This window comes from Ambystoma mexicanum, chromosome 5p (genome assembly GCF_040938575.1).
Source record: "Ambystoma mexicanum isolate Mex_15411 chromosome 5p, UKY_AmexF1_1, whole genome shotgun sequence".
Classification (NCBI taxonomy): Eukaryota; Metazoa; Chordata; class Amphibia; order Caudata; family Ambystomatidae; genus Ambystoma; species Ambystoma mexicanum.
In genome coordinates, this window is record NC_090930.1 from 742,614,708 (window position 1) to 742,628,018 (window position 13,311).

At 39.2% G+C, this 13,311-nt stretch overlaps 9 non-coding genes across 9 annotated transcripts; 6 read left to right on the top strand and 3 right to left on the bottom strand.

The window, feature by feature from the left end:
• The first annotated feature begins 1,980 nt into the window (after window positions 1-1,980).
• Window positions 1,981-2,052, top strand: TRNAQ-UUG (transfer RNA glutamine (anticodon UUG)). The gene has a single exon. It is a non-coding gene; the product is annotated as a tRNA-Gln (tRNA).
• Window positions 2,053-3,296: 1,244 nt separating this feature from the next.
• TRNAQ-UUG (transfer RNA glutamine (anticodon UUG)) lies at window positions 3,297-3,368 on the top strand. The gene has a single exon. It is a non-coding gene; the product is annotated as a tRNA-Gln (tRNA).
• Window positions 3,369-4,281: 913 nt separating this feature from the next.
• TRNAQ-CUG (transfer RNA glutamine (anticodon CUG)) lies at window positions 4,282-4,353 on the bottom strand. The gene has a single exon. It is a non-coding gene; the product is annotated as a tRNA-Gln (tRNA).
• A 2,371-nt stretch (window positions 4,354-6,724) lies between these two features.
• TRNAQ-UUG (transfer RNA glutamine (anticodon UUG)) lies at window positions 6,725-6,796 on the top strand. Its single transcript has one exon. It is a non-coding gene; the product is annotated as a tRNA-Gln (tRNA).
• Window positions 6,797-7,709: 913 nt separating this feature from the next.
• On the bottom strand, window positions 7,710-7,781 carry TRNAQ-CUG (transfer RNA glutamine (anticodon CUG)). Its single transcript has one exon. It is a non-coding gene; the product is annotated as a tRNA-Gln (tRNA).
• Window positions 7,782-8,040: 259 nt separating this feature from the next.
• TRNAQ-UUG (transfer RNA glutamine (anticodon UUG)) lies at window positions 8,041-8,112 on the top strand. The gene has a single exon. It is a non-coding gene; the product is annotated as a tRNA-Gln (tRNA).
• Window positions 8,113-9,025: 913 nt separating this feature from the next.
• On the bottom strand, window positions 9,026-9,097 carry TRNAQ-CUG (transfer RNA glutamine (anticodon CUG)). The gene has a single exon. It is a non-coding gene; the product is annotated as a tRNA-Gln (tRNA).
• Window positions 9,098-11,468: 2,371 nt separating this feature from the next.
• On the top strand, window positions 11,469-11,540 carry TRNAQ-UUG (transfer RNA glutamine (anticodon UUG)). The gene has a single exon. It is a non-coding gene; the product is annotated as a tRNA-Gln (tRNA).
• Window positions 11,541-12,777: 1,237 nt separating this feature from the next.
• Window positions 12,778-12,849, top strand: TRNAQ-UUG (transfer RNA glutamine (anticodon UUG)). The gene has a single exon. It is a non-coding gene; the product is annotated as a tRNA-Gln (tRNA).
• Window positions 12,850-13,311: the final 462 nt, after the last annotated feature.

Here is a 13,311-nt window from a genome sequence, read left to right on the forward strand (position 1 = left end):
TTGAACTGGTGATCTACTCAGTTTATACACCTGGAACTCCTGTCAATAGCAACAGTCGGCAGCTGGGTTGCCAGACATTTCGTCGAAAAAAATTTGTCGACAGGACAATTGGTCGAAACCATTTGGTCGAAAACCAAATGGTCGAATTGCTTTTGTTTTTTATTTTCACATTTTTTTTTTGGGGGGTGGGGGTTGGGGGGGTCCCCGCCAACCCCCTTTTTTTCTAAAAACCCCTTTTTTTCCCTAAACTACAACCTAAAAAATATATATATAAATAAATAAAAAAATCGACCATTTGGCTTTCGACCAAATTACGTCGACCAAATGTCTTTCGACGAAATGTCCGGACAGCGGCAGCTGGTCTGTGTCAATAATGGCAATTTGATTTTGCCATTTTCACAACTCCCTAATAAATGAACAAAATGTTCCATTTGTAGGCACAGTTACATGCTATGGTATGTATACCATGCTTAATAACCACCATAGGAGGCTCAGAGCACCATCCGCATTCTTACGTACAAAACATGTAAGGAAATAATCAGATCTTTTGCTCTGCAGGAGTCAGGCTTCTTTAAAGCCTGACAAAGTGGCAGAGTGCCATTGTAAACTGAGGCATGATGAAACCATGCCCAAGAACCCAGGCAGGTTAAACCCTTCCACTCATGCCCCTAGGCCCCAAACGTCCACGAACGGCCAGGTTCTATAGACAGGGCAGCTGGCATGGATTATGGACACTTTTAACATAGGGTGGTTTTTCAACCTTATCTCCTCTGGGAGCAAAGCGCTGGACAGGGTTTCCTGTACGTTTTTGAGGTTCGCAGGGATCTATGTGTGGATGTTTCTTGGTGTGAAAAGCATGACACCTTTTGGGGTGACACCAGGCTCTTCTGGGAGTTAATTTGCATAATCTCTACTTTCTATTTTATGTGACATGGGCTGCAGTTACATTGTTCTGTTAATAGAGGGCAACACACAGGTCATAGTTCCAAACAGGGGTGCACGGTCTGCTTGCTAGCTTACATTTACAGTTCTATTTGGGATTCACCGCCTTTTCATAAACTGAGTACTCTTCCGGAGTATTTCTAACTTATGTAGGTGTTTTGGGGGTGTTACGTGCCTTTTATTTGACTGCTGCAAACCACTTGATATTAGACATTGATTGGAAACGACATAAAAAATCCTGACACATATTGTAAGCGGACATAAAATGACCTATATTAGCTAATATAAGTAAACAGACATCACTCCCCCCTCCCCACAAAAAGGGATGTATGCGTACACAAAAAATAAAAATGAAAAACAAGCAACTACTGCAGTTAAAATCTAAAAATGTAAATTCAGTTACATGATCATGACTCGGAAGGGGAAGTTAAAAAGTAAAAAAACACAAGGTAGGAGAGAGGTTAGCTTTACATGCCATGAGGGAGGAAGAGGTCTTCCAAGCACTGTTGTGTATGTTGGTCAATCCCTCTGAAACGCAAAAGGGATGTGCACATAGAAATCAAAGCAGAGTCATCCAGAGAGACTATTTAATTCTTTTTTTTTCAAATTCTCAAAAGGAAGCTGCTATCAAATTGAACTATTCATCACAGCCACTGCTAGGAAATCTATGTGCATAAAATGACAATACACCCAAAGGAAAACAAAATATAGCTATAACATGTCAGATTACTAAATTCAGAGTCCAGCCTACTAACCATTAGACCATGGAACCTAAATACTTCCGCAAATGCTGAACTTCATTATGCCAAAACAGAGGCAGTCAGAAACAATATTTAATATTGCTTAATCATATGCCTCAAGAGGAAGAATTTGATCTACATGCTCTATAAAGCACAGAGATTGCTATAGCACAACGTCAATCGACAACATCGCTGTGTTTGTATGATATCAGTCAATTGGGACTATGAATCTGTACAAATTGTAAATGTGCTCTATATTGCCATTTCTGATTCAACGCTCTCAGGTGCATCTTGCAGGGGTTCCATGGTGTAATGGTTAGCACTTTGGACTTTGAATCCAACGATCCGAGTTCAAGTCTCGGTGGAACCGTAATCTTGCTCTTACACTCCATTTTCTAATTTCTCAAATTACAATTCAACAGAGTTAATATTCAGAAGTTCAGTCGACTCAGGTAGTCGTTTTCACACTCTCTCTCTCTCTGCACGACATTACATTTAAATGCACTTTGATGCCTGATACCAATACAGTGATGCAACTACATATCGTTAATGTACAATCCCTAAGGTCAATCAGAGTGGGCACCCAGATATCTCTCAGAAACATTTTCCACAGATGAATAATGTCCAACCTTAACTCTATGAAAAGAAAAATGTACACACTATGTGCAGTAGATTCTCTGCTCACTGGAACATGCAGAAACAACATTGATGTGAAAAGATTGGAAAAAGCCCTATTTTATTAACATTAAAAAATGTTATACAATTATTTTGGTGAATCATATTCACTTTCACAATCATTCCTATGTTTCAAGCAATTTGATGGTCTTATTAAATGTGTAAAAAATGTAATTCTTTGAGTTGACAAACTGTATGGAGAGCAAACTTTTTATAACTTACAAGAGTTATGAGTTCTAGAAAGTAGTGCATTTACTGATCAAGTGCCCTTGTTTAAATGTACTTACTTTATTTGGATCACACCTTTCTCGAAAGAAGAAATAAACTCTAAATTATCAGGAAACAATTCAACTGATTTTAGAGGCCTCCTGGGCTTTCAATGCAAATCGCTGAGATCAAAAGCCAGTTTAATAGCCATTATACCTTGGAGCTTTGGAGATATGAGAGTGGGCAGTTTCTTTGTGGCAAAAGAGAGTCATCCCCAGACCCAGAAACTATTAATATTCTTTGGTCAAAGAAGACTGCCATCAAAGTGGGCTGTAAAGCAAAGCTATTGCTGTTATATCTATCTGCAAATGAAAGGCAACTCTAAAAGAGAAGCAGCCCCAAGGTCCCACCGATACTTGAACTCGGATCGCTGGATTCAGAGTCCAGAGTGCTAACCATTACTCCATGGAACCCACATATTCAGTAGCATGATGCACTTCATTCTGGAAAAACAGAGCACATCAGAGAAAATATGTAATATTCCTATATCATTAGACTCCAGAGGAAGAATTTAATCCAAATGAGACATGAAGCCAATACTTTGCGATTGCACAGCATCCAACAGCAACAGTGCTGCTTCGATATAATATCAGTAAACGGTTACTATAGGTCAGTAAAAATCTTGACTGTGCCCTATATTCTCATTGCCCTTATGAAGCTCTGCTCAACAAGGGTTCCATGGTGTAATGGTTAGCACTTTGGACTTTGAATCCAGCGATCCGAGTTCAAGTCTCGGTGGAACCTCTCTCTTGCTCTAACACACTTTGTCTCCTTGTTGTCTTAAATTATAGGCCAAAGATAGTAATATTCATAAGGTTAGTGGTGTAGGGTATTCATTTTCGCTCTCACTCTCTGGCATAACTTTTCATAAAAATCCACTTTTGTGCCTAGCACCTTAACCTTTATGCATTTTTTTTAAATGTATGAACAGTGAGGTCATTCTGAGTCGATGGGCAGATCTGCATCGGAAACATACATAAAAGATTTGAAATTTTCAAACTTAACTCAATGTTAAGAAACATGCTCAATCTGTGACCCAATGGATTCTCTTTTTACTTGAAGATGCAGCAACAACATTAATAATACCATTTTGGGAAAAGCAGCTCTATTGTATCGCCATTCTCTTTCAAAATTGTTAAAGGGTTAATCCTATGAAAAGCGACCACATTCAGAATCAATGATATTAATCAAGCGTCTTAACAGTCTTTACATGTTTGTAAAATGAAGGTATCAGTTTGAGATGAAAAATAGAACGAAGAACACACTTTTCTTAATTCACAAAAGGCCTGAGGTGTATAAATACTGTTTGTACCGACCAAGGGCCCATTCGTGAATGTACTTACTTTAGTTGGATCATACCTTTCTTCAAAGAAGACATCCACAATAAACGATAAGGGAAAGGTTCGACTGATGGTAAACTCTTACAGAGATTTGAATGCAAATTATTGGATTCAACCTCCAGGGTGCTACCATTACACCATGGGTCTTTCACACCACAGAAAGTGGTGGGTTTCATTGTGGCTAAAGAGCGTCATCCATGGAAAATCTTTCTTTTTTCAAATGCACCCAGGGAATAATGCTATGAAAGTGGGCGACACAGCAGCGTCATTGGTATTAAAACAAGACACTGAGAGGAAAACAAACACAGTAATTCCCAAGGTCCCACCGAGATTTGAACTCGGATCGCTGGATTCAGAGTCCAGAGTGCTAACCATTACACCATGGAACCTACATACTTAGTGACATGATGAACGTCATTGCAGCAAAAAAAGCGCCTTTTAGAGAATGTATGCAATATTCTTTTATCTTATGCCTCCAGAGGAAGAATCCTATCCAAATGAGCTGTAAAGCAAAGAGTTTGCTATTGTGCAACAACCAACTAAACAGTTCCACATTTGCATAATATCCGTGGGCTAGGAATATGAGTTTGTTAAAATGATGCATGAGATCTCGATTCTCATTTCTGTTACAACTCTGTCAGGTTGCACCAGCAAGGGGCCCATGGTGTAATGGTTAGCAAAGAACATTACTGAAGGGCCCCTCGGCCAGCCAGAAAGCCAAAATGGAGAGAACGGGCATGAACTGGTTGTGAATGAGCTTCAAAATGCGTTCACAGGTAATTGAACTGGTGATCTACTCAGTTTATACACCTGGAACTCCTGTCAATAGCAACAGTCGGCAGCTGGGTTGCCAGACATTTCGTCGAAAAAAATTTGTCGACAGGACAATTGGTCGAAACCATTTGGTCGAAAACCAAATGGTCGAATTGCTTTTGTTTTTTATTTTCACATTTTTTTTTTGGGGGGTGGGGGTTGGGGGGGTCCCCGCCAACCCCCTTTTTTTCTAAAAACCCCTTTTTTTCCCTAAACTACAACCTAAAAAATATATATATAAATAAATAAAAAAATCGACCATTTGGCTTTCGACCAAATTACGTCGACCAAATGTCTTTCGACGAAATGTCCGGACAGCGGCAGCTGGTCTGTGTCAATAATGGCAATTTGATTTTGCCATTTTCACAACTCCCTAATAAATGAACAAAATGTTCCATTTGTAGGCACAGTTACATGCTATGGTATGTATACCATGCTTAATAACCACCATAGGAGGCTCAGAGCACCATCCGCATTCTTACGTACAAAACATGTAAGGAAATAATCAGATCTTTTGCTCTGCAGGAGTCAGGCTTCTTTAAAGCCTGACAAAGTGGCAGAGTGCCATTGTAAACTGAGGCATGATGAAACCATGCCCAAGAACCCAGGCAGGTTAAACCCTTCCACTCATGCCCCTAGGCCCCGATCGGCCACGAACGGCCAGGTTCTATAGACAGGGCAGCTGGCATGGATTATGGACACTTTTAACATAGGGTGGTTTTTCAACCTTATCTCCTCTGGGAGCAAAGCGCTGGACAGGGTTTCCTGTACGTTTTTGAGGTTCGCAGGGATCTATGTGTGGATGTTTCTTGGTGTGAAAAGCATGACACCTTTTGGGGTGACACCAGGCTCTTCTGGGAGTTAATTTGCATAATCTCTACTTTCTATTTTATGTGACATGGGCTGCAGTTACATTGTTCTGTTAATAGAGGGCAACACACAGGTCATAGTTCCAAACAGGGGTGCACGGTCTGCTTGCTAGCTTACATTTACAGTTCTATTTGGGATTCACCGCCTTTTCATAAACTGAGTACTCTTCCGGAGTATTTCTAACTTATGTAGGTGTTTTGGGGGTGTTACGTGCCTTTTTTTTGACTGCTGCAAACCACTTGATATTAGACATTGATTGGAAACGACATAAAAAATCCTGACACATATTGTAAGCGGACATAAAATGACCTATATTAGCTAATATAAGTAAACAGACATCACTCCCCCCTCCCCACAAAAAGGGATGTATGCGTACACAAAAAATAAAAATGAAAAACAAGCAACTACTGCAGTTAAAATCTAAAAATGTAAATTCAGTTACATGATCATGACTCGGAAGGGGAAGTTAAAAAGTAAAAAAACACAAGGTAGGAGAGAGGTTAGCTTTACATGCCATGAGGGAGGAAGAGGTCTTCCAAGCACTGTTGTGTATGTTGGTCAATCCCTCTGAAACGCAAAAGGGATGTGCACATAGAAATCAAAGCAGAGTCATCCAGAGAGACTATTTAATTCTTTTTTTTTCAAATTCTCAAAAGGAAGCTGCTATCAAATTGAACTATTCATCACAGCCACTGCTAGGAAATCTATGTGCATAAAATGACAATACACCCAAAGGAAAACGAAATATAGCTATAACATGTCAGATTACTAAATTCAGAGTCCAGCCTACTAACCATTAGACCATGGAACCTAAATACTTCCGCAAATGCTGAACTTCATTATGCCAAAACAGAGGCAGTCAGAAACAATATTTAATATTGCTTAATCATATGCCTCAAGAGGAAGAATTTAATCTACATGCTCTATAAAGCACAGAGATTGCTATAGCACAACGTCAATCGACAACATCGCTGTGTTTGTATGATATCAGTCAATTGGGACTATGAATCTGTACAAATTGTAAATGTGCTCTATATTGCCATTTCTGATTCAACTCTCTCAGGTGCATCTTGCAGGGGTTCCATGGTGTAATGGTTAGCACTTTGGACTTTGAATCCAACGATCCGAGTTCAAGTCTCGGTGGAACCGTAATCTTGCTCTTACACTCCATTTTCTAATTTCTCAAATTACAATTCAACAGAGTTAATATTCAGAAGTTCAGTCGACTCAGGTAGCCGTTTTCACACTCTCTCTCTCTCTGCACGACATTACATTTAAATGCACTTTGGTGCCTGATACCAATACAGTGATGCAACTACATATCGTTAATGTACAATCCCTAAGGTCAATCAGAGTGGGCACCCAGATATCTCTCAGAAACATTTTCCACAGATGAATAATGTCCAACCTTAACTCTATGAAAAGAAAAATGTACACACTATGTGCAGTAGATTCTCTGCTCACTGGAACATGCAGAAACAACATTGATGTGAAAAGATTGGAAAAAGCCCTATTTTATTAACATTAAAAAATGTTATACAATTATTTTGGTGAATCATATTCACTTTCACAATCATTCCTATGTTTCAAGCAATTTGATGGTCTTATTAAATGTGTAAAAAATGTAATTCTTTGAGTTGACAAACTGTATGGAGAGCAAACTTTTTATAACTTACAAGAGTTATGAGTTCTAGAAAGTAGTGCATTTACTGATCAAGTGCCCTTGTTTAAATGTACTTACTTTATTTGGATCACACCTTTCTCGAAAGAAGAAATAAACTCTAAATTATCAGGAAACAATTCAACTGATTTTAGAGGCCTCCTGGGCTTTCAATGCAAATCGCTGAGATCAAAAGCCAGTTTAATAGCCATTATACCTTGGAGCTTTGGAGATATGCGGGTGGGCAGGTTCTTTGTGGCAAAAGAGAGTCATCCCCAGACCCAGAAACTATTAATATTCTTTGGTCAAAGAAGACTGCCATCAAAGTGGGCTGTAAAGCAAAGCTATTGCTGTTATATCTATCTGCAAATGAAAGGCAACTCTAAAAGAGAAGCAGCCCCAAGGTCCCACCGAGACTTGAACTCGGATCGCTGGATTCAGAGTCCAGAGTGCTAACCATTACTCCATGGAACCCACATATTCAGTAGCATGATGCACTTCATTCTGGAAAAACAGAGCACATCAGAGAAAATATGTAATATTCCTATATCATTAGACTCCAGAGGAAGAATTTAATCCAAATGAGACATGAAGCCAATACTTTGCGATTGCACAGCATCCAACAGCAACAGTGCTGCTTCGATATAATATCAGTAAACGGTTACTATAGGTCAGTAAAAATCTTGACTGTGCCCTATATTCTCATTGCCCTTATGAAGCTCTGCTCAACAAGGGTTCCATGGTGTAATGGTTAGCACTTTGGACTTTGAATCCAGCGATCCGAGTTCAAGTCTCGGTGGAACCTCTCTCTTGCTCTAACACACTTTGTCTCCTTGTTGTCTTAAATTATAGGCCAAAGATAGTAATATTCATAAGGTTAGTGGTGTAGGGTGTTCATTTTCGCTCTCACTCTCTGGCATAACTTTTCATAAAAATCCACTTTTGTGCCTAGCACCTTAACCTTTATGCATTTTTTTTAAATGTATGAACAGTGAGGTCATTCTGAGTCGATGGGCAGATCTGCATCGGAAACATACATAAAAGATTTGAAATTTTCAAACTTAACTCAATGTTAAGAAACATGCTCAATCTGTGACCCAATGGATTCTCTTTTTACTTGAAGATGCAGCAACAACATTAATAATACCATTTTGGGAAAAGCAGCTCTATTGTATCGCCATTCTCTTTCAAAATTGTTAAAGGGTTAATCCTATGAAAAGCGACCACATTCAGAATCAATGATATTAATCAAGCGTCTTAACAGTCTTTACATGTTTGTAAAATGAAGGTATCAGTTTGAGATGAAAAATAGAACGAAGAACACACTTTTCTTAATTCACAAAAGGCCTGAGGTGTATAAATACTGTTTGTACCGACCAAGGGCCCATTCGTGAATGTACTTACTTTAGTTGGATCATACCTTTCTTCAAAGAAGACATCCACAATAAACGATAAGGGAAAGGTTCGACTGATGGTAAACTCTTACAGAGATTTGAATGCAAATTATTGGATTCAACCTCCAGGGTGCTACCATTACACCATGGGTCTTTCACACCACAGAAAGTGGTGGGTTTCATTGTGGCTAAAGAGCGTCATCCATGGAAAATCTTTCTTTTTTCAAATGCACCCAGGGAATAATGCTATGAAAGTGGGCGACACAGCAGCGTCATTGCTATTAAAACAAGACACTGAGAGGAAAACAAACACAGTAATTCCCAAGGTCCCACCGAGATTTGAACTCGGATCGCTGGATTCAGAGTCCAGAGTGCTAACCATTACACCATGGAACCTACATACTTAGTGACATGATGAACGTCATTGCAGCAAAAAAAGCGCCTTTTAGAGAATGTATGCAATATTCTTTTATCTTATGCCTCCAGAGGAAGAATCCTATCCAAATGAGCTGTAAAGCAAAGAGTTTGCTATTGCGCAACAACCAACTAAACAGTTCCACATTTGCATAATATCCGTGGGCTAGGAATATGAGTTTGTTAAAATGATGCATGAGATCTCGATTCTCATTTCTGTTACAACTCTGTCAGGTTGCACCAGCAAGGGGCCCATGGTGTAATGGTTAGCAAAGAACATTACTGAAGGGCCCCTCGGCCAGCCAGAAAGCCAAAATGGAGAGAACGGGCATGAACTGGTTGTGAATGAGCTTCAAAATGCGTTCACAGGTAATTGAACTGGTGATCTACTCAGTTTATACACCTGGAACTCCTGTCAATAGCAACAGTCGGCAGCTGGGTTGCCAGACATTTCGTCGAAAAAAATTTGTCGACAGGACAATTGGTCGAAACCATTTGGTCGAAAACCAAATGGTCGAATTGCTTTTGTTTTTTATTTTCACATTTTTTCTTTGGGGGGTGGGGGTTGGGGGGGTCCCCGCCAACCCCCTTTTTTTCTAAAAACCCCTTTTTTTCCCTAAACTACAACCTAAAAAATATATATATAAATAAATAAAAAAATCGACCATTTGGCTTTCGACCAAATTACGTCGACCAAATGTCTTTCGACGAAATGTCCGGACAGCGGCAGCTGGTCTGTGTCAATAATGGCAATTTGATTTTGCCATTTTCACAACTCCCTAATAAATGAACAAAATGTTCCATTTGTAGGCACAGTTACATGCTATGGTATGTATACCATGCTTAATAACCACCATAGGAGGCTCAGAGCACCATCCGCATTCTTACGTACAAAACATGTAAGGAAATAATCAGATCTTTTGCTCTGCAGGAGTCAGGCTTCTTTAAAGCCTGACAAAGTGGCAGAGTGCCATTGTAAACTGAGGCATGATGAAACCATGCCCAAGAACCCAGGCAGGTTAAACCCTTCCACTCATGCCCCTAGGCCCCGAACGTCCACGAACGGCCAGGTTCTATAGACAGGGCAGCTGGCATGGATTATGGACACTTTTAACATAGGGTGGTTTTTCAACCTTATCTCCTCTGGGAGCAAAGCGCTGGACAGGGTTTCCTGTACGTTTTTGAGGTTCGCAGGGATCTATGTGTGGATGTTTCTTGGTGTGAAAAGCATGACACCTTTTGGGGTGACACCAGGCTCTTCTGGGAGTTAATTTGCATAATCTCTACTTTCTATTTTATGTGACATGGGCTGCAGTTACATTGTTCTGTTAATAGAGGGCAACACACAGGTCATAGTTCCAAACAGGGGTGCACGGTCTGCTTGCTAGCTTACATTTACAGTTCTATTTGGGATTCACTGCCTTTTCATAAACTGAGTACTCTTCCGGAGTATTTCTAACTTATGTAGGTGTTTTGGGGGTGTTACGTGCCTTTTTTTTGACTGCTGCAAACCACTTGATATTAGACATTGATTGGAAACGACATAAAAAATCCTGACACATATTGCAAGCGGACATAAAATGACCTATATTAGCTAATATAAGTAAACAGACATCACTCCCCCCTCCCCACAAAAAGGGATGTATGCGTACACAAAAAATAAAAATGAAAAACAAGCAACTACTGCAGTTAAAATCTAAAAATGTAAATTCAGTTACATGATCATGACTCGGAAGGGGAAGTTAAAAAGTAAAAAAACACAAGGTAGGAGAGAGGTTAGCTTTACATGCCATGAGGGAGGAAGAGGTCTTCCAAGCACTGTTGTGTATGTTGGTCAATCCCTCTGAAACGCAAAAGGGATGTGCACATAGAAATCAAAGCAGAGTCATCCAGAGAGACTATTTAATTCTTTTTTTTTCAAATTCTCAAAAGGAAGCTGCTATCAAATTGAACTATTCATCACAGCCACTGCTAGGAAATCTATGTGCATAAAATGACAATACACCCAAAGGAAAACAAAATATAGCTATAACATGTCAGATTACTAAATTCAGAGTCCAGCCTACTAACCATTAGACCATGGAACCTAAATACTTCCGCAAATGCTGAACTTCATTATGCCAAAACAGAGGCAGTCAGAAACAATATTTAATATTGCTTAATCATATGCCTCAAGAGGAAGAATTTGATCTACATGCTCTATAAAGCACAGAGATTGCTATAGCACAACGTCAATCGACAACATCGCTGTGTTTGTATGATATCAGTCAATTGGGACTATGAATCTGTACAAATTGTAAATGTGCTCTATATTGCCATTTCTGATTCAACGCTCTCAGGTGCATCTTGCAGGGGTTCCATGGTGTAATGGTTAGCACTTTGGACTTTGAATCCAACGATCCGAGTTCAAGTCTCGGTGGAACCGTTATCTTGCTCTTACACTCCATGTTCTAATTTCTCAAATTACAATTCAACAGAGTTAATATTCAGAAGTTCAGTCGACTCAGGTAGCCGTTTTCACACTCTCTCTCTCTCTGCACGACATTACATTTAAATGCACTTTGGTGCCTGATACCAATACAGTGATGCAACTACATATCGTTAATGTACAATCCCTAAGGTCAATCAGAGTGGGCACCCAGATATCTCTCAGAAACATTTTCCACAGATGAATAATGTCCAACCTTAACTCTATGAAAAGAAAAATGTACACACTATGTGCAGTAGATTCTCTGCTCACTGGAACATGCAGAAACAACATTGATGTGAAAAGATTGGAAAAAGCCCTATTTTATTAACATTAAAAAATGTTATACAATTATTTTGGTGAATCATATTCACTTTCACAATCATTCCTATGTTTCAAGCAATTTGATGGTCTTATTAAATGTGTAAAAAATGTAATTCTTTGAGTTGACAAACTGTATGGAGAGCAAACTTTTTATAACTTACAAGAGTTATGAGTTCTAGAAAGTAGTGCATTTACTGATCAAGTGCCCTTGTTTAAATGTAGTTACTTTATTTGGATCACACCTTTCTCGAAAGAAGAAATAAACTCTAAATTATCAGGAAACAATTCAACTGATTTTAGAGGCCTCCTGGGCTTTCAATGCAAATCGCTGAGATCAAAAGCCAGTTTAATAGCCATTATACCTTGGTGCTTTGGAGATATGAGAGTGGGCAGTTTCTTTGTGGCAAAAGAGAGTCATCCCCAGACCCAGAAACTATTAATATTCTTTGGTCAAAGAAGACTGCCATCAAAGTGGGCTGTAAAGCAAAGCTATTGCTGTTATATCTATCTGCAAATGAAAGGCAACTCTAAAAGAGAAGCAGCCCCAAGGTCCCACCGAGACTTGAACTCGGATCGCTGGATTCAGAGTGCTAACCATTACTCCATGGAACCCACATATTCAGTAGCATGATGCACTTCATTCTGGAAAAACAGAGCACATCAGAGAAAATATGTAATATTCCTATATCATTAGACTCCAGAGGAAGAATTTAATCCAAATGAGACATGAAGCCAATACTTTGCGATTGCACAGCATCCAACAGCAACAGTGCTGCTTCGATATAATATCAGTAAACGGTTACTATAGGTCAGTAAAAATCTTGACTGTGCCCTATATTCTCATTGCCCTTATGAAGCTCTGCTCAACAAGGGTTCCATGGTGTAATGGTTAGCACTTTGGACTTTGAATCCAGCGATCCGAGTTCAAGTCTCGGTGGAACCTCTCTCTTGCTCTAACACACTTTGTCTCCTTGTTGTCTTAAATTATAGGCCAAAGATAGTAATATTCATAAGGTTAGTGGTGTAGGGTATTCATTTTCGCTCTCACTCTCTGGCATAACTTTTCATAAAAATCCACTTTTGTGCCTAGCACCTTAACCTTTATGCATTTTTTTTAAATGTATGAACAGTGAGGTCATTCTGAGTCGATGGGCAGATCTGCATCGGAAACATACATAAAAGATTTGAAATTTTCAAACTTAACTCAATGTTAAGAAACATGCTCAATCTGTGACCCAATGGATTCTCTTTTTACTTGAAGATGCAGCAACAACATTAATAATACCATTTTGGGAAAAGCAGCTCTATTGTATCGCCATTCTCTTTCAAAATTGTTAAAGGGTTAATCCTATGAAAAGCGACCACATTCAGAATCAATGATATTAATCAAGCGTCTTAACAGTCT